The sequence below is a fragment of the Sinocyclocheilus grahami genome, unplaced genomic scaffold (genome assembly GCF_001515645.1).
Source record: "Sinocyclocheilus grahami isolate Dianchi unplaced genomic scaffold, SAMN03320097.WGS_v1.1 scaffold358.1, whole genome shotgun sequence".
Classification (NCBI taxonomy): Eukaryota; Metazoa; Chordata; class Actinopteri; order Cypriniformes; family Cyprinidae; genus Sinocyclocheilus; species Sinocyclocheilus grahami.
The window spans coordinates 531,836-554,572 of record NW_015505537.1 but is presented as its reverse complement, the minus strand read 5'-3'; the positions used below and the strand labels follow the sequence as shown (position 1 = coordinate 554,572).

The 22,737-nt window shown below is 35.9% G+C and overlaps 1 long non-coding RNA gene across 1 annotated transcript in view; it reads left to right on the top strand.

The window, feature by feature from the left end:
- Positions 1 to 6,612: 6,612 nt before the first annotated feature.
- LOC107548930 (uncharacterized) overlaps positions 6,613 to 22,737 on the top strand; it is a 103,732-nt gene continuing 87,607 nt past the window's right edge. Inside the window, exon 1 of the long non-coding RNA XR_001604509.1 lies at positions 6,613 to 6,822. This is a non-coding gene — a long non-coding RNA (uncharacterized lncRNA). The remainder of the gene's footprint in view (positions 6,823 to 22,737) is intronic.

The window sequence follows — 22,737 nt, the reverse complement described above, 5'->3', positions numbered from 1 at the left end:
CATCTATCTTCCTGCATTTTTTTTGGTAGCTGTGAGAATGGGTTATTGTGACCTTTGTGGATTTATTTTCTCTTACTCCACCAAGTACAAGCCCTGAACAATGGCACAAGTATTATTGAGCTTCAGATCTTTCTCTTAGTCCCCTGTGTGTACTCGTTCAGCGTTTCCCACCCTGAATACTGAATAGAAAAGTGGAAGAGGAGAGAACCCAAAATACAATAGAGCGCGGAGAACATGGCGAGCGAGGGATATAGTAGGAAAATGTGAATAATGAGTCCAAGATTTAACACTTTAATCAATGTTTGATTAATATTTAGCAATTTTCCTGCAGCAGGAAGGCCATTCTAATGGGATCTCTGCTGTTTCCTCCTTTGCTGCTTAAGCCCCAGGCTGGACAAATTACACTGCTGCGCATGAAGCTCGGAAGACAGGAAGTGCACCCCGACATCCTACCAACCTGCTCTGGAATAGAACTAAATCCTTCATGAAAATCCACCCCACAATACCATCCCTAAAGTGCACCGCTTCGTTAAAGCTCATTGGAAGTAATTCGGCTCTCTCTACACCCACTCTCACCCAGAACAAACCCTGCTGACAGGCCTGTCCAGGTTTACGACAGGTCAGCATGTGAGGAACTTTCACAGAGGATTCATTTGCTCACACACTTCTCTTTCAAAGCTCAAGAGCCTTAATGGAGTTCTCCATTAGTGTTTTATTGGAGCATCAACTTTGTTTTAGATGTTTATTTAAAGTTTGCTTGTAGGAGAAATTATGATAGGAACAAATGGAACAAAGTTAAATATATATCTCAACATCAAGATTCTTACGACTGTAAATGGGAAAGCATTTCTACCATTTCACTCTATTAAGTTTTTCATCAGTTTTAGTCACCTTTTTGCCCTGACTGGTTCATTTCAAATGTTCCTGTTGTGTAGAAAATTCATTTTAATTTTAATGTATTACATGAATATGAGCCATGGTTATTAGTTAACTAAAACTAAAAGCATTTTATGTTAAATAAAATATATAAAGAACTTTTTCTCATTTTCATTAGTGCTGTGAGTTTGATACTTGATTAAAATCTCTAAAATTGAAAGAGTAAATTTAAATATTAAAACTTGAACTAAAATGAAAATGAAAACTGATTCAAATTAATAGTAAAAACTAGTAGTATCTCAGAGATACTAAAACAACATGAGCTCTTAAAAATGGCATGCATAAATATAAAATAACTAAACCCTGCCCTAGTAAAAAAAAAAAAATTTTTTTAAATACATTTATTTCATACTAAGTATTGTTCAAATCTATTAACATATTTACTGACAGATAACTCGAGACTTGCTGATATACAAATTATAATTAAATTTTATTTGGCGTACTTCTTGTGCACAATGCACATTTCTTAATATGAAGTCTAAAATGTGTTTTAATGTAAGTTTTGATGAGGATTGTATGATCTTTGAATAATATCGGTCTTTAAATGCAAGATATTTAAAGTGTACCTAAAGTCTATTTGCAATAGTTCCACTTTAGCACAATCACGTATATTAAGTATATCTTTAATTAGACTTCAGCACTTCTTCCGCACAATTAAAGTGCATTAAGTACAAAATTAGTTGTTCCAATTTAGCTGACTTAAAGTATAACAGTTTAGCATACTAAAAGTACAATAGCAGGGCATTTTATTGAGTACATAACTATGAAAATGTAGTATACTTGGCATGAAATAAATTTGTATTTTTTTTTACTTCTTTCAGTCTCCTCGGTTAATTCAAGGTTAAAGGAAGGTTGCTTGAAAATCTCGATTAAAGCTCAATGCTGAATGTTACACGTGTGAGTGTGTGTTGGGTGAAGTTTCACGCTTTTCCCACACTCTCTAGCATGATTTCTCCTCTCCGTCTGTTTGCTCATTAATAAACTGACCTTGGAGAGTCAGTGTTAGACAGGCTGCTGGAGGATTTAAAGATTAGCCTGCCTCTCGCTTCCGTCCATCTTTTGTGCTCCACCTTTATGGAAGTATGATATGTTTATTGGCCTGCCAGACACACGAGAGAGAGTCATATAAACCTCCATCAACAGCCTTCGCCTACCTCCCCATCTCTCTCTCTCTTTTTTTTTGTCTTTCAACCATTATCTACCTCATCTCTCCCAACCCTTCATGCAATCTCTTTTATCCTGTGTCTTTTCCTTATTAATTCTCTCTGGCTTGTGCTTTTCTTTCTTTTCACTCTTATATGAACTGCAGATTTACAGCTGATAATCAAAATCACCATCTTGCCCGTCCATCTCTATTTCTGTCTTCATCTATTTCTGTTTCACTTTCTCTCTCTGTAACGCGCACACACTCAGACTCTTTATGTTAAAAACTAGATGTAACAGAAAACATAAGGGGAAAACAAAGTACTGGGATTTCAGGGAATCAATCTATTATTGCAAGACATGATTTTTTTTAGTTATTGAAAGAATCTTTCAATATTTTTCAATCTTTAGTGCTCATAGTGACTGTGGGATGTCAATCTCAAGAAGAAGAAAAAAATACTTAATACAAATCATTTGAAGCTATATGATATTTTCTGTGAGGAACAGACTGAAATTGACCTTTAAATGGGAAAAATCTGATTAATACACTGTAAAAAGTGGTAACATTTGTAGGTTACCACTTTTTACAGTGTATTAATCAGACTTTTCCCATTTAAAGGTCAATTTCAGTCTTAAAGAGTAATTTTCACCTGATTTAACCCATTAAAATACTTCCTTTTTTTCCTTTTTATTAAATCTTGTTGTATGGAAAACATCTATGTAAAGATTTATTTATTTATTTTTCAATTTTGTGTGTTCCACTGAAAAATAAAACCATATGCTTTGAAACAACACGAGAGTGAATAAATAGCAGAATGTTTGGGGGTGAGCATGTCGTTTGTAGAGGGTTTATTACAAACATGGGGTTAACGGAATAGAAAATACTGAGAATTGACTCACCCTGAGGCCATCCAAGATGTAGATGAGTTTATTTCCTCATTAGAACACATTTGGAGAAGTTTAGCATTGCATCACTTGCTTACCAGTGAATGGGTGCCGTCAGAAGGAGAGTCCAAACAACTGATAAAAACATCACAATAATTAATCCACACTACAGTCCCTGAATTAATGTCTTGTAAAATGAAAAGCTGCGTTTTTGTAAGAAACAAATCCATCATTAAGGTATTCCATAATCCACAATAATCAGATTCTCAACATTTTGCACATCTACCAGTCAAGCAGGTTTTCCAAAGAAGTAAACTGATAAATCTTCTACCAAGGACAAAAAAATGCTCTACACACTTATTAAAGAGGGTAAAATAGGTGAACGAGGCGAAAAGCATGTGATGCTTCTCTGATGAATAGCAGAATAGCTCAAAGGCTCTTTAGCATAATATTCGACAATAAATCAGCTCATAATAGATGAAAAAAGCCTTGCTGCGATACTGTAGCTCTGGTGGCATATGGCATGATGTCTTCAGTGTTTTTTAGTACAGATCCCTGACTCTGGCCAGGTAAGTCATGCTTTGATAAACAGCCCAACTCCATTCTCAACCTCCATCTATCTTAATGTTTTAGAAATCATCCAGCAGAGAAGCAGAACCACTTAATCTTAACAGGCCTTTAGGTGAAAGAGAGCCGAGCCAATGGTGTGTGAGCAATCTGAGCTGGAAGGTCACAGGATAGACGTGAAGATAGGCTCGCTAAGACTATTACATCAACATTATTGAATGGTGTCATAAAATGGACATCAATTATCTGAAATTCACAGGCTGACAGGCTAAGTTGGCACAGGTATGTGGTTATCAGGAGGGGTTTGTGTGATGGGGGCTGGGAGAAGAGAGGCAGAAGAACAGTGAAAACAGCTCTGCTAATTCGTTAAGACATTCATTATCACCTGTGGCTATGCTGAAAGTGCCTGCTTTGATATCTGAGTCTCTCTCTTGCCATCACATACACTTTAAGATCTCTAGAAATAGACATAGTGACAAACTGGAAGAAACACCTAATTAAAACAGATTTGATTGTGGATGAAGCAAGACTGAACAGAGCGACATTTGGAACCACACATGGACTGTGTCCGAAAACCAAAGGCGGTTGCTTTGCTGGCCACCCAGTTAATGACTTTGACAATTAAAATCATGTCATTATGACTTTCACTACAAACACTCTACTGTTCAAACATTTTGGGGTCAGCAAGGTGGTATTTATTTAGTCAAAAATACAATAGAAACAGTAGTGATTTGAAATATTATTACAATTTAAAGCACATTGAAGCAATGTAATGTTTTCTATTTTTATATATTTTAAAATGTAATTTATTATTGTGCTGGCAAAACTGAACTTTCAGCAGCCATTACGCTGCTTCAGTGTCACATGATCCTTCAAAAATCATTCTGCTGATTTGCTGCTAAAAAGGCATTTCTTATTATTATAAAAGTTGTGCTGCTTAATATTTTAAATGTGAGGATTTTCAGGATTTTGGGATGAATATAAAGTTCAGAACTATGGAGGGCTAAATTACTCAAAATTAAATCATTAAATACATTTTGAAATATATAAATAAATCGTTAAATACACAATTAACCCTTTAAGCCCTGAGGGCATTTTTGCCTCACTGAAGCTGATGTTTTTTCTGAGTGACATACACAAAAATAATGACTCATAACTCGAAGACTGTAGTCAAAAGGTTGGTATCGTTTGATAGAAAACAAATTTTAAATTTCATTTGGACATTCTCCTGCTGAGAAATAGCTGATAAAAATGTAAGAAAAATGTGAGTGCTCAAGAGAAAGTCTTATTTGACATTCAGTATCTCAGGACAGAAATAAGTTAGGAGGACAATACTTTTTTGATGATGTTGCCCAGCATGTTAGCTGTATCTGTTTGAAAGCATAAAGTATCCAAAAGTTACGATATTTTGTAACAAAACAGGCCATTTTGTTTTGCTCTTGACTCCCTGAAGGAATTTTAAAAACTGTTGTTTTCTGAGTGCCATACACAAAAATAATGACTCATAACTCCAAAACTATAGCAAAGAGAGTCAAAAGGTAGGTATCGTCTGATATAATTTTTTCTATATTTTTATGGGGAAAACAATCTTTGCATTTGCATATTCTCATGCTGAGAAATAGGTTATAAAATGTAAGAAAAATTAGTGTGGTCAAGGGACATTTTTCATATCATTCTTATTTGACGTTCAATATCTCATGAAAGAAATAAGGTAGAAGGACATTTTTTGGTGATGTTCCCCAACATGTGTGCTGTATGTGAATTAAATTTGGTGGTGATATCATGAAGTAATCAAAAGTTACAGCATTTGGAATCAAGGTAGCCCTTCTCTTAGCCCTTTACAGTTTTGAAATTGTTGTTTTGAATTTGAAGTAATGCCTCACTCAAGTTTAGTCAAATCCCCCCAAAATAATACTTGATTTATTCTACTCGATGAGACCTTTCAAATGACATATGACACATGACTATCTGAGCTGTATGATGTTTCTGACATATTAGCGTACATGGCACAAAAACATTTTTCATAAATTATGAAAAAATTTAAATTTTTTTCTATTTATCCGCAAATAACTCAGCACTACTTAGGTGTTAATCAAAGCCACATGCATTGTAAAGGTCAGACTCCAAGCTTTCAAATGACACCTATTTTGTGTTGATTAAGGCATATATTTTGAAAAATATGCTTATTATTTTTTTTCTTCGCTAGGGGGCGCCCGCCGGCGGTACACTCCGGTTTAGAGGAACTAGGCAGCACTGGTTAGGAGTTGATCAAAATGGTTGGATGCATTCAAAAGCTGAATTTCTAAGCTTTAAAATGATACGCAATTATTTAAAAAACAATTTATATAAAAGATAAAAATAGACAGAAACATTATAGGTTTTACATTCTGCTTGCCAAGTGTTCAATAGAGCTCTCCAACTGATTTTATTCAATTCATGGGATTAGGTATTATTTACACACGAAAGACACAATGGATTGTTTTGATTTTGGACTCATTTCAATCGTGAGAATCTGCTGTAAATAATGATAGGCTATGACATTTTCCACGATCGGAGCATGTTTCATGAAATGATAAGCGTAAAAAAACATGAGAATATTGCAACATGTGCACATTTAGAGTTTTATGTGTTATAATTCGATGACGAATATCTTTAGATCTAAACAGATTTTGGTATGATTGGGCTTATTTTAATCGAGAGAATTTTCTGAAAATAACGACGTGCAATTTTCCATGATCTATGCATGTTTCATGAAGTTATGAATGAAAATGTAACCTATGTTTTTCTCAATTTAATGGTTTCATGTGTGCGATAACATCATAAGTAATATATTTAGATCCAATTAACTAATTACAATGAGTTTGGGCTCATTTAATCGGGAGAATTTTCTTAATATAATGACGTGCGGGTTTTCAAGATCTATGCATGTTTTGTGACATTATGAATGAAAAAGCAACATGAGGCACAGAGCTGTTTTTCTTTGTAGTGCCGCAGTACACCTGTCTGGTTTCATGTGTTACAGCTCTATGAAATCTTTCGATCTGATTGACGGATTTTGGTAAATTTGGGCTCTTTAAAAGGCACAAGGGAGGTGAATGAAATTTTTCTCGTTCTGCATATATAACCGATCATCACAGCCACAGGTGATGTTTTAGTATGACCTCAGTGTGCCATCACGCCTTCATGTGTTTAAGTCAAGGCAACAGGTGAAGAGAAATTCTGCCAAAAATAAAGACATACAAATGATTGGCCATAATGAAGAAGTGGAGGATGGAGTTCATTTACGCATAGGTGAGTAGATGTGAGATGGAATGGGGCCCTCCATTCATATATATTTGTTTATCATAGTCCGTGTATTCTGCGTGATTGTTCCGTTGATTTTGGTGATTGGAGAGATTGTAACGTGGCATTAATTATCAGAATCAGAATCAGAATCATAAGAGCTTTATTAACAAGTATGTTTACACACACAAGGAATTTGACTTGACGACAGGAGCTTCCAGTGCAGAAGAAAGTACAAACATAATGCAGACATACATAGGAATAACACAGTAGGGATGTAATATAACACTAATATAATAAAAAAAAAAAGAAAAATTGAATAATGTACTATATACAGAAAAAGAAGTATAGGAAAAAATTTAATTGTTTAGATAAATGTACAGATATGTTTATTAGTGTGCAGATATGTTATGTGTGCAGTTTAATATAAATATACTATGTTAGTTGTGATGGACAATGTATAATTATGAAAGATTAATTGTTCAGACTAAATATAGCTTGTGGGAAAAAACTGTTCTTGTGCCTGGCTGTTCTGGTGGTCAGTGCTCTGTAGCTCCGACCACAAGGCAACAGTTCGAAGAGAGAGTGGGCTGGGTGTGAGGGGTCCAAGGTGATTTTTTTTAGCCCTTTTCCTCACTCTGGAGATGTAAAGATCTTGTCTTGATCATTATCGAGACTGTTTTAAAGGTGCCATAGAATGCATTGATACAATATTTTAAATTGTTATCTGATATCTACATAGAAGGTATGTGGCTTAGGTAAGGGCAAAAATTCTCCAGAAACAGTTTTACATGTCCATTTACAAACCTAGGATTTGTCCCTGGTCTGTTATTACCTTATTAGGAAGGGTAATGAATAATAATGTTGAGCTCTGCTCTGATTGGCTGTTTCACAGCGCGGCTCATTTCAATATCTCACACAGCAAACAGAGCCTGTATTCACAAAACATTTTATACTACTACTAAGAGTTCTCCTAAATAGCAGTAAAAGTTTTTAGCTAAGAGTTTTCTCAATTCTTTTACTAAGAAACTTTAGTAAAACTTTTACTAAGGAATATAGAGAAGTCTTAAAGGGGTCATATGATGTTGCTAAAAAGAACATTATTTTGTGTATTTGGTGTAATGAAATGTGTTTATGCGGTTTAAAGTAAAAAAAAAACGCATTATTTTCCACATACTGTACATTATTGTTTCTCCTCTATGCGCCGCCTTTCTGAAACGCATCGATTTTTACAAAGCTCATCGGTCTGAAAAGCGAGGTGTGCTGTGATTGGCCAGCTATCCAGTGCGTTGTTATTGGCCGAATCCCTCAAGCGTGTGACCGAAACGTTACGCCCCTCACCATCCTATTGATGCCCTGCCCAGCCGGAGCGACGAGACAAAAACATTAAAACCTATTACAAACGAGGAATTTGTTGCATCCAGTGGGGACATAATAAAAGTCTTTTTACGCGTTGCGTTGCATTGCGCCGCATAAACATAAAACCATGTCTGCATTTGTGACCGGAGAAATGAAAAACAAGTACTACTCTACACTGCCCAAAACTCGCGTTTGAATCATCAGTGGCAAATCCTTTAAATATGAAAACATACTTACAGTCTGTGAGTCAGAACAGCCGGCATTGTAGTCTACTCTTCCAGGATCAGGAAACAGTCCTCCATAAAATGTGCTGCACACATCTGAATATTTGGGTTAAACTGTTCTGGAACAGTGTTGTAAATACAACTTAACCACTGATTTCTAGTTGTGTCCTCTCTTGGAAGACCAAACAAAGTAGTTTTGCTTTCACAACGAAACACACGGTGGCCTAGCGTGAGCGGAAGCCGCGGCTTAGCGTGAGCTGAGGCTGGGCTAGAGTGAGCAGAGGCGGCGGGGTTGAGAACGGCGCGGCCGGCGGATTCGACGAAGGAGCGGCAACCACATGCGACGAACCCGGACTGGACTCTGCTTCGTCCACGGTGAAAGCCGATCCGGCGATCCACAGCACGAAGTTGATGTATTCCCTCAGCGACCAGCAAAGATCAGCTCCAGGCATGACGAAGCGGATATCGTCCTCTTTTGGAAAACCAAACAAAGTAGTTTCGCTTTCACAACAAAGCACACAGCGCCTTCACGACATGGCGGCGGCAACAACAATACTATGTATACATAGAAATATTGTAGAGCATGATTTTATGTTGCCATATTCAAATAAAGGTTTAAAAATAAAAATGTTAATTGCCATATTCAAATAAATATTTAAAAATGCAAGCTAAGAGTCACTAATTAAACAAGTATATGTTCAGCTAATTGTCAGCCTCTTACATGTATGCTTCTTGTAAACAATTAGCGAATATGTATATAGACAGCCTTTTAATTAACAGAGTGGAATAATCATAACATTCAAACGTAAAAGAAAACCAAACTGGACGCAAGAAGAGCTGTTACTTCTTGCCCAACTGGTTAATGAAAGCAAGGATATAATCAAAGGAAATTTTGGAGTAGGGATAACCTCCAAAACCAAAGGCGATACCTTTTTAAAAGATCATTATCATCAAATGTTTCTAAAATGTTTATGTTCAGTGGCAGATTGCTGACAGCAGTCATTTTATGATAGTTTGTGGCTAGTGATTTTTGAGTCCTCTTCACTACTCCTAACGTTTCTCAGATTTAGGAGTTTTAGTGCTAAAATGCTTTATGAAATACTCTTAGAGCAAAAATGTAGGAGTCCTAAATTTAGGACTGATACGGCCATTATTTTAAAGCTTTTCTCCTAAATCGGCAAGTTATGAGCTGAAATGAATAAATGACTAAATGTAAATGTATGAGCTACTTTTAGCCTTTAGATGTTTTGTGAATACGGGCCCAGAAATATCTTAATATTCAATCTTAGGCCTAGCTTTAATTATTATTGCATAAAACTAGATTTTTTTTCCCCAGATATATAATTGACGGCAATAAATTGATCACCCCGAAGTTGACATTAAAATATGGCACAGAAAATGATATCATTGGACAATGCAACTGAAAATGAAGTCCAGGGGACAAAAATGGCCTCTCAGTGGAATATGTTATTTTCTGCCACTGGTTTGCACTAACACCAATGCACGTCAGCTGAAGTGTGCTTGGTCCAGACATGATGTTTTCATGGATGTGTGATTAGTTACCGTGGTCTCTTCCACACGAGTACCCCCCTTAAAAAGCCTGCATGCTCTGCTGTTTACAGCAGTGTCTTAAGTATCCCTCACGGAGCCATTAGCAGAATCTGCAAGCCGAGCATAATGAGAGACTTTGTGGCATTTCTTATTATTATTTTATGATTGTTAATCTCGGCGCATCTTTGTTACTCTGCAGCAGGCGTCTGTAATGTCCTCTCTTAGGAACGAGGTATTTCTGCTGGGCTGGTAGTAAATAATCTCCCTGTGATTGTGCTGCGTGTTTATGGGCTATCAGAGACAGCTGGGCCAACTAAACTTAATCAGTTTATTAGTAGAGTGCTGAGGAAATGTGATATACGATGTCTAGGGTAATCAGAAGTCATCATGCTTCACTGCCTGGCCTCAAAATTCATAACGGTGCCAATTATTCCTCAGTTATTAATTATAAAACATATTTTCCTTTATTAGTGTTTCTATCGCCCATGTTGTAGATTTAGGAGAGACTGCTTGCGGGAACAAAGCCAGTTGCCGGAAGAGATAATTAGCTTCCCCCATCCTGCAAAGGGTTTTACACCTCTGTGGGGGTGCTTGAGCGAATTGGAAACTTGGATTGTGAATTCAAGAATGCTGGATTTGAATCAAAATATGCTGTTTTGAGTAAAAAGGAAAACTTGGTTGTGTTATACGAATTTTCTTTCCACAAGTCACGACCTAGCATGATGTCATCATTTCAGATGTGTCACAATAGCTTTTCATCACGCTTATTTTTGCTTTGTGATGAGACTTGAGTGAGTTTGACTATATGTGCTCGAGGTCTTCTTCTGAGCCCATTTTCCTTTTGATCGTGTTTTCATTCCGGGTGAATTGCTGCAATTTCCCGGCTGATCTGACGGTGTGTTGGGGGCCCATGATCAGAAAGAGCAAGGGAGTTTCAGAATTTGGGCTTGCCAGAGGAAAAGGAGAAATCCTCTTTGAAATTCCAAAACATAACCGCTTTCATTAGGAAGAGTGTCAAAACATTGTCTTAACAGCCAGAGTGAGTGCAACTCTATGTTTAGAAAATGTATGTAATCTTCTACATTGACATTGGGATCGCTTGAAATCACTTGCTTTGCATGCATTGCTATATGCCTTGAAGATTTGGTTTGGTCCGTGTGAAAGTTTTTAAGATGCTGTAATGTGCTATTCTCTCAGACTCTCAGGGTGAGTCATTTCTGGTCGATTTAAGTCAAACGTTTGTGGGGATTTTAAGAACATGGATCTATTTTGTTATTTCTGAGGAGATTAACAGAATTTCTACCCCAGCTTCTTTACTATAGCTTCAAAAACTCCCCATATTCAGAATGTGATTGTAACCCGTTTGTTCAGAAATGGTGTTTTATAATATCATATTTAATATTTTACAATTGTTTAAAGCTGCAGTCTGTAAGTTTTGCCTCTTTGTCGCCATATGTTTGAAGCCTGCAATTATTCTATAAACACTATATGGAACATTAGTCAAACTTTTTATATCGTGATTTATATTGTGATAATTATCCTTATCTTTTTATCGCCCAGCCCTACTTTGAAAGAAATTGTTCTTTAACCTCAAAAAGCAATTTAAAGTTATCTAGAACTTGTTCTCTTTTAAATACAATTCTTTTGTAAGTACAGTAATCCTAGTAATCCCATTTTTTCTGTAAATTCATCAGTGTTGAGTTAGCCTCTCTGCTTTGAGTTTGTTGAGAACAGCATTGTGTGGCGTTGAAACCGAGCCGTATGAGGTGTATTTTAACCAGGTAGGCCTGAGGTTCATTAGAGGCTGTGTGTTTCTGCGCTCTGACAGTGTGTCAGCCGAGACGACAGCAGCTGGTGCACAACATCACCTGTGATGATGTGCCTCTAATCAAAGGCTTCCTCTTTGGAGGGGAGCCGTCTTAGATCTCACACCCTTAGAATAAGGACAGAGATCTTTATGAATATATAGAGGCACTTGTGCAAACACTGAAATTATGCTCAAAGATATTGTGCCCATGCAAAACTCTTCATTATTATGCATCCTTTCTGTAAAGTCCAGTTTAACTTCCATGGTGGTTTTGGGTGGTTTAAGCTGGTTTGTTGCTGGCTTGTCTATTTTAATTATATTCAAATATAATTGTTCTTGTATTTTATTATTATTCTTACATGAATGTCTGCTTTTCTGCTTTCTGTCATTTTTAACTGTATCTCTCTATTCTGAGAGTTATTAGTTGTACTCGGGTAAATAAGTGAACAGCTGTAGTGTCAACTTGACTAACATGCTCTCACTGTCTCTGTCTCTTTCTCTGTCCTTCTGGTTCACAGTGGTACTTAAAGCAGTTCACTTTTTTTGTGACACACACCTGAGATTTCAGCTGTGATTGTGTGAACGTTTGTACGTTGTTAACGATTTGACTATCCAGATGACAAAATCTGATGGCAGTGGCTGAAGTGTGTTCATGTGTGCTTTGTGACGTTTATCTCATTAAACGGTGTGCATGTGCACTCACACACGTTGAGCTCTAAGGGTTTGTCACCTGAGGTGTAGCCAATTAAACTTAAAAATACATAGCCTATTAAAAATCTCTTTAACAACTAGCAGACAAGCCTTAAAAACTGTTTGGCCAATTTCATTAGAGGGTCTTAGGTTTGACTCACATGATTGATTGATTGATTGATTGATTGTTCAGTTTGTTGATGATAAGGAAGATGGTTAGGCCTACAGTGGAAGATCTGAGGAAATATCAAACCTTACAAGATTTACTCAATTGTAAAATTGAAATAAATGGTTTAATATAGGCTTGTTTAAATATGATGAACTTTTATGAACGGAGTATAAAATTAGTTCTTTTGCCAAAGCAACATTGCTGTTTGCCATTTCCCAAATGGTATTATTTATTTTTTAAATTCATTTAACTTTTAATTCTTTAATTTACATACATTTTGTATTCATAATATGAATTAGGGGTGGGTAAAAAATATCAATATCTCGATTTTAATTGATTCTCATTTTTACGAAATGATATAGATTCTTAAATCTCAAGAATCGATTAGTCTAGCCTGATTTCAGTTAATGGACGGAACATTGAAGGGCAATTCCCATCCAATATATCGCAATAAGCATTGTGCTTTGGTACTTTAAATATGAAACAAAGTCTCACATTTCAAATTCTGTCCATTGTATTACAGTATTCAAACAATAAATGTAGTTTTGGCGCTGTTTAATGCGGAGTAACAGATCGCTGTAGCGCCTCAGTTCAACAGACGCGGCAGCGCGTAGCGCACGTGAACTAATCATCTCCTCCACATTAATACCAGTTTCAGCAGATAATAAACATGACTAAACATCCGAAGGTAAGTTAAAAGAAAAAGTACAACTTTACAATCCATATCCTGTCTCATGTAATCGCTCAATCAGTGTTTCAGCCACGCAAAGACATCAATATAACGGCTTGTAAACAATGTGTCACATAACGTCACATTTAAAAACATATTCGTGACCATAAACTCTTTAGTTAGAAAAATAAACTGTAGAGAGGGGCATTAAATATATGCACCATATAATATATTCATGTAAGATCTCTATTTCTGTCTATTGTAAACCAGATTATTACTAAGAAGAACTCTGTGTGTGTGTTTTTCTAGGGAAAAAAGCGGTTTAAAGGGGTCATATGACGTTGCTAAAAAAGAACATTATTATGTGTATTTGATGTAATGAAATATGTTTATGCGGTTTAAGGTAAAAAAAAAAAAAAACATTATTTTCCACATACTGTATATTATTGTTTCTCCTCTATGCCCCTCCTCTATGAAACGCGTCGATTTTTACAAAGCTCATCGGTCTGAAAAGCGAGGTGTGCTCTAATTGGTCAGCTATCCAGTGCATTGTGATTGGCCGAATACCTCAAGCGTGTGACAGAAATGTTACACCCCTACCATACTGTGATGCTGTGTCTTTAGTCTTTCCCACTTTAAAGGGGTCATATGATGCGATTTAAATTTTTCCTTTCTCTTTGGAGTGTTACAAGCTCTTGGTGCATAAAGAAGATCTGTAAAGTTGCAAAGACTAAAGTCTCAAATCCAAAGAGATATTCTTTATAAAAGTTAAGAGAAGAAGATCTGTAAAGTTGCAAAGACTAAAGTCTCAAATCCGAAGAGTTATTCTTCTAGTATGGTTTTTGTCTCGTCGCTCCGGCCAGACAGGGCATCACTGTATGGTGAGGGGCATAACATTTCCGTCACACACTTGAGGTATTCGGCCAATCACAACGCACTGGATAGCTGGCCAATCAGAGCCCACCTCGCTTTTCAGACCGATGAGCTTTGTAAAAATCGACTCGTTTCAGAAAGGTGGGGCATAGAGGAGAAGCAATAATATACAGTATGTGGAAAATAATGTGTTTTTTTAACCTTAAACCGCATAAACACAGTTCATTACACCAAATACATAAAATAATGTTATTTTTAGCAACATCATATGACCCCTTTAAGCATTACAGCAGAAAAAGAAAGTGGATTTTTGAGCATGCTATTTTATATTTGGTTTCTCAAAATAACCTTACATGGATATGCAACACTGTTCTTGTAATATAATAATGCATCTCACAAAATAATGCTCTGCGTCAGATACAGATTTAGCCATATCCTCTTCAGAAAATTTGCAAAAGGACTTGTAAGCCTTTTTGGATGTCATAGTTGAGTAAATTGACATTAAAGACCATGGACCACGACATTTACTGCATCCAACAGAAATAGCCAAAATCTTCCAGAGGTACTTTACAGAGGAGAGATTTAGAAAAATGGTTCATAGGTTGTTTGATCTGGTGTGTGATTTTGGCTCAGCACTTATATTGGCTCATGACTGTTGCTCGAGATTTGCTCTCTCGGTGTAAATATTTGCAGGAACAAGTGCACTCAACTCTCTGTCTCTCGCCCTCTCACACACACTCATTTTGAGCCTGGAAACAGTGAGAGGTGAGGTCAGAATGACACACGCACCTGACAACACTCCAGCGTCTGTCATCTCACCTCAACAGCATCTCTTCTTCATGTTGACATGCTTACTGCTCTATTTTACTCTTATGTATTGTAAGCATAACACCACACAACTGAACATATAAATGCTTTAAAAACACACACACTGAAAAACATTATCAGTAAAATTGGCATATTATGCGACAAGAAAATGTCAGATCATTGCAGATCTCATTTATTGTGGTTGGAGCGACTGTAATTACTGTGTTTTATTATGGACACTGTAGTGTAACACATTATGCTGAATTAACACTATAACAAGTTACAGAAACAGATCACTTATGTATGGTGTATTATGTAATGTATTCCAGCACCACATGCTAAAATTTATATTTGAAGCATCCACATAGCTTTCACAGTAGTCTTGTCAACATGACATATGCTGCAATACGACCATTCTGTACAGCAAGACCCATCTTAAAATGGATGTACGTGTGTGTAAATCCGGCATTTCAGCGTTTGACTGAATATATTCAGGGAGCGTTAGGCTAAGGTGGCCTACTGTTTTTCATGAAAATAAATGAGGCATGAGGAGGTACACTAAGGATTGCTGTGGTGTATGATCATGCAAGGCCTATCAGCCAGTCAGATTCAAGTATTTCTCCAACGCTAGTTATAATGCTTGATAATTCACCGGCCACATATTTGAACACAGACCCTTAATCCGCTCTCTTAAAGTAAATGAAACAGTGCTGTGATCAACTGAGCTGCTCTTTAACAGGCAGAAAATGGGACTCCCACTTTGTCCCCGACCCCAGCTCTCTTGGCTATTGTGCGGCTGTCAGCGCTAAGCTCCGCTGCCAAGGAAGACACGCCATTGGAACGGCACACAACCATACAAGCACCTCTTCTGTGGCTACAGAAATAGAGAAAGATGGGAGAAGCCAAAGGGGAGACGGGAAGGCTTGTGCATGCAATGGTGTGTGTGTGTGTGTGTGTGTGTGTGTGTGTGTGTGTGTTGAGATAAATTTAAAGCCGGAGAAAGAGAAGGAGCAGTGTGCAGGAGAACTACTTTGAAACTACCTTGCCAAGCTACAAGTTAATTATAATTTAAAGTATAGTCTGCAGTCAAGAAACTCTTTTAAGGGAAACAAGTAAATAACTACTTTGGTTTAATGTAATATTATCCTAAAAATGGTCTACAGGGAATCTAATTGGAGAATCACATTTTGAATCTTTTCATTCCTCAATTACCAATCATTGGTAATCATTTGTAAAGTTTGATTCTAGCACACATACATTTTTGTTTATATGGACGGTGAAATGTACATTAACACACGGACCGCAACTAAAATGTAAGCCAGTTAAACTTTAGATGCAGTTATTTTAGTTTCACAGAATATTTGATTCATGTAATAAGTAGGCCTAGTTTGAACTGCTTGTTTTCAGTCAGTGACATATGTTCAGTGTCACATGTATTTAACACTTACAGTGCCGTGAAATGGTTTTTGCCCCCTTCCTGTTTTTTTTTTTAATTTTTTTGCATATTTGTCACACTTAAAAGATTCATATCATTAAACAAATTTTTATATTACACACAGATATTGCAAGTAAATATATAATGCAGTTTTTAAATGGTGATTTTATTTATTAAGGGAAAAAAAACTGTCCAAACCTACCTGGCCCTACGTGAAAAATTAATTGCCCCCTCCTGTTAAATCATGAAAGAACTGTGATTGACCACGTTATTTTAGAAAGCCGAGTTAAATTTCACTAGCCAAACCTAGGCCTGATTACTCCCAGACCTGTTGAATCAAGAAATCACGTAAATAGAACCTGTCTGACAAATTAAAGCATGCTTAAAGAGCAACACATCATGCCGCGATCTAAAGAAATTCAAGAACAGATGAGAAACAAAATAGTTGACATGCATCAGTCTGGAAAGGGTTATAAAGCCATTTCTAAGGCTTTGGGACTCCAGCGAACCATGGTCAGAGCCATTATCCACAAATGGAGAAAACTTGGAACAATGGTGAACCTTCCCAGGAGTGTCCGGCCTACCAGAATTACTCCAAGAGCACAACACCGACTCATCCAGGAGGTCATAAAAGAACCCAGAACAACATCTAAAGAACTGCAGGCCTCACTTGCCTCAATTAAGCTCAGTGTTCATGATTCAACAATAAGAAAGAGACTGGGCAAAAACGGCATCCATGGGAGAGTTCCAAGGCAAAAGCCACTGCTGACCAAAAACAACACAAAGGCTCGTCTCACATTTGCCAAAAAAATATCTTGATTATTTTTAGAATTTATGCACATTTTGGCGTTTCCATACAGCGATATTCCAAAATGCGCATAAACATAGGTGGATGGAAACGCAGCTAATGATAATAATTAGAACCATTATTAATAACTAAGCACCTGTAATTAAGCAGCAAATAAGAATATTAGAATGATTTCTGAATGATCATGTGACACTGAAGACTGCTGAAAATTCAGCTTTGCCATGACAGGAGTAAATGACAAAAAAAAATATATGCTATTTTAAATTGTAATAATATTTTACAATATTACTGTTTTACTGTTTTACCTTGTTGAGCATAAAAGACTTTAAAAACATTAATAAAAATGGCAACTAAAATATAAAAGATTCAAATACTATGTGCAGATTTTATATGCTTTTATACCTGTATTATGTCCATATTGTATGTTTCTGCATATATTCAAAGAAAAAAAAAATTCTTCATGTAAACGTTATGCATATATATGAATGCTAATAAGATCAGTGTTCATTTATATCTAAATGAAGCGATTCACCAGAATGAATTAGGTGTTCCAAAACTACATGAAAGTGAGGACCATTTTTGATTAGTCTCCCAGCTCACTCGGATTGCTGACATTTAAAAAAAAAAAACAGCAATGTAGTGTTTGGTCACGCAACACTGCAGTTCCCTAGAAAAAGCATCACTATTTTAAAGACAGCCAAGAATGCCGTTTCGCTTTCTGACATGTGTGTTTAACTTAAGTTTGTAGCGTCGCTACTTTTAGTTATTTAGCAGCACTTGTGTGGGAGGCATTTTTTCCTTCACCCATTAAGTTTAGTTTGTTAATATGGGGATTTGAAACTGAGAAACTGTGAGTCAAGAGACGGCACACTCAGCGCCGCCTGTCCCAATAACAGCGGCATAATTCAGAAACCCACTCAAAATCCACACATGAAAGGATATTATGAGACTCATTTAGTTCCACATCAGCACAGAATATCTTCATTAGAGTTTCTGGTATTTATAGTGAAAAACTATCAACAAAGTCAGGGTTTTCCAAAAAAAAGTCACATTTGTTATAAGTATTAGACAAAGACATAAATCCTCTACGTTTTTCCTTCAAGTTACCTTCGAAATCTTAATTATACTGCGCTTGCTGCCGTCCCCGTGGGCGATCTTTGACGTGGGAGAGCTCGAAGTTAGCAGTAACATTAATCATTTTTGCTTTTTGTGCCAGTCGAATGGTTGACTAAGCTAAAACATATATTTGGCTTCCTCTCTCATGTTCGTATACTCAGGCCTCCAGTGCTGCTTTGCACTGCTTCTGTGTGTCAGTTTCTTCTGCTGTGCCTATACCTCACAGGATCGTCTTCAAGCTCTCTGTGGTTCTCCTGTGTGGACTTGCAGGTCTGTGCGTGGGATCCTCCCAAAACAAACAGTCACACACACAGAGAGTATCAGGGTTAGCAGTAAAAACGAGAGCTATTTATATTCAATTAGTGGATCACTTGTTTCTTATGTTCTCTGCAAATTAAAATTAATTTTTTATTGAAGAACTAGGCAATATTAGTCATCAGGATTTTATGAAAGCCCATTTCTGTCACATACATTGTAAAGAAAATAAATGATTTTTTTCAAAGTTGAAAATAAAACAAAGATTAATTGAGTATGTTTTTCAAGAAAATACTATTTTAGTCCCTTTTTCAAAATGTAAAAAATAATGCTTTGGTTAATCATTTATTGCATTTCTTTTAATAATTTTTTTTATGCTGTGTTAATTTCAACTTTTTAGTTCATAGATATGATTTATCAAATTATTTATTTAATTTTTTTGTGGCAGAAAGGGCCTATCATACGATTTTGCAGACTACATACAAAAGTTAAATGTAATGTGTATGTGTATAATAATAATAATAATAAAAAATATATAAATAGACATAAAATAAAAGGGTTTTATGCCAGTTTAATATGTTCTGTTTTTCAAATTGGTAGAGGCATTTTAAAATTCATGCTCAGCAAGTTTTTGTTGCCATGACAGAAAAACTGTCTGTACAATGTGAGTTTTTATTAATGTCTGCTATATCCTTGTAGCAACACTGAGAGTGCAATGTTGCTTTAAAACACAATAACACATGAACTCGAACATCTGCATTCATCCTTGCATAGAGTATCTTTTCGGCCTTAGTGTTGATAATAGTGCAGAAGATATTTCTGGTGTGAAAACCACGGTCGTGATACTCTCTCACTAAGAAGCTGTTGCAAAAGATGGAACGGTTTCATATAAATAATAATTTATCCTTGAAATATTAACACCATACTGAAATAACAGCTAAACTAATGTGGCTGCAATTTAAAAAATGTATTAATCAAATAAATCAAAAACTTGTACTCAACAAAGAGACATAAAAGTGAAACGGAGTAAAAAAAAATGGAGGCCTTTAGATTAATTCTGCACTGTATGTGTTCATAAACATCAAGCTTTTGAGTGACAGGTAAATATTAGAAATCAAAACGTGTCGGGTATTGGCATTGATTGTGTCAACTCCTCCCCCTTCAACCCACCGCCCTCTCTGAGGTGTTTCCCCTTCGAGTGACCCCGCTGGAGCTCCATCTGTTGTAGCTCTTTGTGTTGTTCCTTGTAGAACAGAGTGGAGAAGAAGTTTATCGCTTCAGATTCTGCCAGCAGGAGGCTTTGTTTGGAAATGGCTTTGATTCTTCATCTTGCTCTCTGAATAAAAGCTCCAACACACACACAAATGACTCGAGGAGAAAACTTTGTGCTGGCACGCATCCTTCCGTTTTGCCTAGAAAGTGAATGTGTGTCTTTAGAGAGCGTCAAAGGTTTGTATGGGTCACCTATACAAACAGATTACGAATGACACATTTTCTTGCAATCCCTCGGTTTCCTTTTGAGACTGAGTTACTGAGAAAACAGAAATGATGTCAGTCACGTGGCGGATGTTTCCACAGTTTTCTGGGTTATCTAATTCTGTGGTCCCTGCCAAAACAGTGGTAAACTGCTACACAATTAAATCAAAGCGTCTAGGGAAGATATTTTGAGAAATCTGTTTTTTTAACCGTGTTGTGGAAATGAGTAGTAACCAAAACAGTTTGGTTAACATTCTTCCAAATATCTTTTTATGTTAAAAAAATATGAAGAAAAAATATGTCATACAAAATTATGACAGAACTTTCATTTTTGGGTGAACTGTCCCTTTAATGCTACAATATTGATTACACTTGAAAGGAGCCAAAATGTGTATGTATATAGAGGATATGTTTCAATACATTTTTATTGGTTTACAGGTTTTGTATTATTTTAAATGTCTACTCTAGAGCAAGTTACAGATTTTTAGCAACTTATGGTCTCATATGTTATCAACATATGATTTGAAATTCTTCCATTTTGCATTTTTTTTGTATTACATTTTTAATTGCAAAATATTATGACCATAGCAGTTTGAATTAAAGTTTTATATAAAAAATATTGCATGGCACAATATTTCATTATTTTTATGTCATGACATTTCTTACTTTTAAATTCAGATCCCAAAAGATTGTTTATTTTAAGGTTTAATGAAGATTTTCAATCCTAGATATTCTTTGTGGTCTCAAGCATTTGGACCCCTCTGTAGGATTTATAGATGCTGACTTTACTTACAAGTGGAGTGTTTTGTTTCTCTGACAGATCTCAAGGTATACACTACAGTATGTGATCCAAGCTAATGCAAAATAAGAATTAATATTAAAGCTTGTGACACCAAAGCATATTTCTGGATAAGAAGTGACAGCCATAGAAAAGAGCTTCATTAAAATGTCATATTTTCTAGAATGCTAATTGTCTCTGAGGTACTTTAACATAGTTTATGTTAGAAATGTAACCAGGCATGACCTTGAAAACATCCAGCTAGTTTAGATCCTACTTTGAATATTGTGTTCAATGAACAAATGCTGATATTTATAGATGCAACTTTGTGTCTATGCTGGTCGATTTTTCTTTTATGCCAAAAATCATTAGGATATTAAGTGAAGATCATGTTCCATGAAGATATTTTGTGCATTTCCCTCCATAGGGCTAAATGTCAAAACTTAATTTTTGATTAGTAATATGCATTGTATGACAAATTTAAAGGCGTCAGTATTTAGATTTTTTTGCACCCTCAGATTCCAGATTTTCTAATAGTTGTATCTCAGCCAAATATTGTCCTACAAACCATACATTAATGGAAAGCTTATTTGTTCAGCTTTCAGATGATGTATAAATCCAAATTATTATTATTATTTAAATTGACCCTTATGACTGGTTTTGTGGTCCAGGGTCACAAATGTATTTTTATATTTATCATGTTAAGTTCATATGGTCTCTCTTTAGTTGGTAAAAATGGATACGGCTTGATTAGCATTCTTTGGAAAATGTTGCTTTTAACACATTTGTATATGGAAATGGCTGCTTTACCCTTTTAGCCACAGGAGTTGTAATTTCCTTTCTAATATTATTTTTCTCTATTTTTTCCCCGAAGCTTTCTTTTGTTTCACAACTGCCTATTTTCTTTGTTCTCTAATTGTCTCCCATTTTTCTCCTCTGTTGTTCAGGTAACCACAGAAAAGCACTTTTTTTCCTCTGCCTGAAAATGGATTTGCCTTCTTTGTTTATTACATTATAGGTATTGGCATTGGTTTTAAAGGCAAACGTATGCCATGTTTTGATCCATGAACTCTCTCTTTTTTGGGGGTTGGTAAGATCACCAAAGTGGCATTTGTTTGGCTAAGCTCTGGGCGTTTTTTGGAATTTTCGCCTACATTTTTCATACTCAAATTCAAATGTTTGCCCTACACACATACAATGGAGGAAATTTAAAAAAAAAATGGTTTCATTGTAAATAAAACCCTTTGAACTACAAAATATGAGTGGAATTCTTTATAAATAACATTATATACTTTTCAACTATTACTATAAACACAAAAAAAACATAGGCGCTTTTTGAGTTTTAATTCAATATATTTTTTTGAAATTCTGTAATTCAGGTTCTGTTAGGCTCAACTCTCTGCAATTTACTTTGTTTGATGCCCCTACATGCCAAAAAGTACCAGAAAAAAGAATCTTTCAAATAACAGCTTCTAAACAGGAGTTAGAACATTATTTGTGAAGCGATTGAAAATGTCCAATTCTGCATCGAAATGTGTCATGGTGAGTTTCTCTTGCAAAAACAGGCTTTATAAAACACATTAAACCCACAATCCTATTGTACTCTGTGCCATAAGCACTTTAATTGATTATTTATTGAATTATGTTTCATTTTTATGTTTTTCTAAGTAGTAATATACAAAATGGCACAAGCGAATTGGACCAAACTTGTCATATTGTGATTTCTACACTCAGTTTAATTCTTTCAGGATGCACAAGACTGTCTACATTATAATTTTATATGGTCTATAACAACCTAAAATAGAATCCATATCCTCCCGCTTTATATCATTCCATTTATATGCATTCTGTATTGGGATAGTGATCACAGCATCTCTGACCTCAGCATCAGTTGAGCACAGCATCT